Below are 4,237 nucleotides of genomic sequence, written 5' to 3'. Positions count from 1 at the left end.
TGCCGTGACTCGGATTCGAACCGAGGTTGCTGCGGCCACAACGCAGAGTACTAACCACTATACGATCACGGCGAGCTAATTGGGCTGCTATAATGTGACCTTCCACCTCTATCATAAGCTGTACTCCATCTGTGATGTCATGACTCATGTTTGAATTAAAGGTTGGTTGTGATGTTATCCATGAGAATAAGTGGACACCTGATCCCCAGTCACTTATTTAAGATCTCAATAATCAAGTCAGAATCCAAATGAAAGTCATCAAAGTGGAGCCAATTAGAAATAATATAGTTACACAAACCTGGCAATGGTGCGGCAGCCAGGGCCGATAATGGCCCGCCAGCCTGAGAGCAGGAAAGTGTGAGAGCAGTGATGGTCTTGTGAGAGTTTACAGCTGTTATTGACCCTGTCCCCTTCCATTGCAGAGTTTTCTCCCTATAAGAAGTGCAGAGGCTCCCTCCGGGGTGCTAATAGTACATTTATTTTTTTGCGCAGGAGAAGTGCTCTTCACCAATTGCACGTGCCAAATCACCCGAAGGCCACCACCATAAAATTCAGGCATTCATGTTCATGCGTCCTCCATGTTATGTCCTTATAAAGGGATGCATGTTCATGATGACTCCATGTCACACCTGCGTACAAGGATGCATGTTCATGCCGCCTCGTTCTCTTGGCTTCATACAGGGATTTTATCTCCTCCCTGTCTCACCCTCATGCAGGGATGCATGACCAATGCTCCTTCCCTTCTCGCCCGCATACATGGATGCACGTTCATGTCTCCTCGTTCTCTCGGCTTCATACGGGGATTTTATCTCCTCCCTATCTCATCCTCAGGAAGGGATGCATGACCAATGCTCCTTCCCATCTCGCCCGCATACATGGATGCACGTTCACGCCTCCTCCTTCTCTCAGCTTCATACGGGGATCATATCTCCTCTCTGTCTCACCCTCATGCAGGGATGCATGACCAATGCTCCTTCCTGTCTCGCCCGCATACATGGATGCACGTTCACGCCTCCTCCTTCTCTCGGCTTCATACGGGGATCATATCTCCTCCCTGTCTCACCCTCATGCAGGGATGCATGACCAATGCTCCTTCCCTTCTCGCCTGCATACATGGATGCACGTTCACGCCTCCTCCTTCTCTCGGCTTCATACGGGGATCATATCTCCTCCCTGTCTCACCCTCATGCAGGGATGCATGACCAATGCTCCTTCCTGTCTCGCCCGCATACATGGATGCACGTTCACGCCTCCTCCTTCTCTCGGCTTCATACGGGGATCATATCTCCGCCCTGTCTCACCCTCATGCAGGGATGCATGACCAATGCTCCTTCCCTTCTCGCCTGCATACATGGATGCACGTTCACGCCTCCTCCTTTTCTCGGCTTCATACGGGGATCATATCTCCTCAATGTCTCACCCTCACTTCCAACATGTGTAACTTCTTGTTCTCTTTGACGTCTGGGGCATGGGTGGCTACTGCACAGCTCTAGATGTCGCCCACCTGCAAGGTGCTATGGAAAGCACTTTTCCACATTGGACGTGCTATATTAACCCCCTCTCCCCAAATACAATAAAAATAAAGAAATATATGTGCTTCCATAATGTCTACCTTCTAATGTTTCATATGTGTAAGCACATTGTCCTCCTCCTGACCACATTCTAAAACTATGTGCAAATAGTTCCTTCCATAAACTGTCACTTCCTTGGCCCTTTATTTATAATGACTGTTATACTCTCTCTCTTTCCGCCACAGTATAAAAAAGCCTAGCACACCTCATGATTGGACTAAGAAATTCCTGTCATTTAGTTGGAAATGATTTTCCCATTATCCCCAAAAACTCCTCACTGTGTCTAAGAACGCTTTTTTTCACAGGACAATACAGATCAGATTGACTTGAAAGGTCCTTTCACGCGACTACAGAATGCCTCTCATTCCACTAAAAGATACGCCAGTGCCTACAATAGCCTAGGACTAGACTATGAGTCCCAATGTAGAAAGACCACAAGTCCACAGATATGCCTGTTTATTTAAACATCTGTATTATCATCAGCATGTGACTGTAAAGGCGGGACCTCGCGCTCTCTGTAACGCGCTCCATTGGCAACATCAGTTAAATGTCGTTGGTTCAATCCCTCGCGGATGTTGTTTTTATTCCCATTTGTAACTGGGAAATACTGTCGCTGCAATACATATGTCTTAATCAAGCTAGTGGTTATTGACGTAAATGGCAGTGTTATAATGTTTCATGTACTGCAAATGTCACCACATAATGCGCTCTTAATTAGATTTGGTTGAAATACATTACAGTCACCCGATGAAAAAGTGTGCAAAGAGCATTAAAGAAACAAAAGGTTCATAACAGTAACAGGACATATCGAATTGTTTCAGTCCTGCAGAGTACTAACCACTATACGATCACGGCGAGCTACTTGGGCTGCTACAATGTGACGTTCCACCTCTGTCATAAGCTGTACTCCATCTGTGATGTCATGACTCATGTTTGAATTAAAGGTTGGTTGTGATGTTATCCATGAGAATAAGTGGACACCTGATCCCCAGTCACTTATATAAGATCTCAATAATCAAGTCAGAATCCAAATGAAAGTCATCAAAGTGGAGCCAATTAGAAATAATATAGTTACACAAACCTGGCAATGGTGCGGCAGCCAGGGCCGATAATGGCCCGCCAGCCTGAGAGCAGGAAAGTGTGAGAGCAGTGATGGTCTTGTGAGAGTTTACAGCTGTTATTGACCCTGTCCCCTTCCATTGCAGAGTTTTCTCCCTATAAGAAGTGCAGAGGCTCCCTCCGGGGTGCTAATAGTACATTTATTTTTTTGCGCAGGACAAGTGCTCTTCACCAATTGCACGTGCCAAATCACCCGAAGGCCACCACCATAAAATTCAGGCATTCATGTTCATGCGTCCTCCATGTTATGTCCTTATAAAGGGATGCATGTTCATGATGACTCCATGTCACACCTGCATACAAGGATGCATGTTCATGCCGCCTCGTTCTCTTGGCTTCATACAGGGATTTTATCTCCTCCCTGTCTCACCCTCATGCAGGGATGCATGACCAATGCTCCTTCCCTTCTCGCCCGCATACATGGATGCACGTTCATGTCTCCTCGTTCTCTCGGCTTCATACGGGGATTTTATCTCCTCCCTGTCTCATCCTCAGGAAGGGATGCATGACCAATGCTCCTTACCATCTCGCCCGCATACATGGATGCACGTTCACGCCTCCTCCTTCTCTCGGCTTCATACGGGGATCATATCTCCTCTCTGTCTCACCCTCATGCAGGGATGCATGACCAATGCTCCTTCCTGTCTCGCCCGCATACATGGATGCACGTTCACGCCTCCTCCTTCTCTCTGCTTCATACGGGGATCATATCTCCTCCCTGTCTCACCCTCATGCAGGGATGCATGACCAATGCTCCTTCCCTTCTCGCCTGCATACATGGATGCACGTTCACGCCTCCTCCTTCTCTCGGCTTCATACGGGGATCATATCTCCTCCCTGTCTCACCCTCATGCAGGGATGCATGACCAATGCTCCTTCCTGTCTCGCCCGCATACATGGATGCACGTTCACGCCTCCACCTTCTCTCGGCTTCATACGGGGATCATATCTCCTCCCTGTCTCACCATCATGCAGGGATGCATGACCAATGCTCCTTCCCTTCTCGCCTGCATACATGGATGCACGTTCACGCCTACTCCTTCTCTCGGCTTCATACGGGGATCATATCTCCTCAATGTCTCACCCTCACTTCCAACATGTGTAACTTCTTGTTCTCTTTGACGTCTGGGGCATGGGTGGCTACTGCACAGCTATAGATGTCGCCCACCTGCAAGGTGCTATGGAAAGCACTTTTCCACATTGGACGTGCTATATTAACCCCCTCTCCCCAAATACAATAAAAATAAAGAAATATATGTGCTTCCATAATGTCTACCTTCTAATGTTTCATATGTGTAAGCACATTGTCCTCCTCCTGACCACATTCTAAAACTATGTGCAAATTGTTCCTTCCATAAACTGTCACTTCCTTGGCCCTTTATTTATAATGACTGTTATACTCTCTCTCTTTCCGCCACAGTATAAAAAAGCTTAGCACACCTCATGATTGGACTAAGAAATTCCTGTCATTTAGTTGGAAATGATTTTCCCATTATCCCCAAAAACTCCTCACTGTGTCTAAGAACGCTTTTTTTCACCGGACAATA

The 4,237-nt window shown here is 47.0% G+C and overlaps 1 non-coding gene across 1 annotated transcript; it reads right to left on the bottom strand.

Annotated features, from left to right (window-relative positions):
• TRNAH-GUG (transfer RNA histidin (anticodon GUG)) lies at positions 1-72 on the bottom strand. Its single transcript has one exon. It is a non-coding gene; the product is annotated as a tRNA-His (tRNA).
• Between the last annotated feature and the right edge of the window lie 4,165 nt (positions 73-4,237).

Source organism: Ambystoma mexicanum, assembly GCF_040938575.1.
Source record: "Ambystoma mexicanum isolate Mex_15411 chromosome 12 unlocalized genomic scaffold, UKY_AmexF1_1 Mex_chr12_unloc.1, whole genome shotgun sequence".
NCBI classification, from domain to species: Eukaryota; Metazoa; Chordata; class Amphibia; order Caudata; family Ambystomatidae; genus Ambystoma; species Ambystoma mexicanum.
Note: the sequence above shows the minus strand (reverse complement) of the source record. Positions and strands in the feature narration are given on the sequence as shown.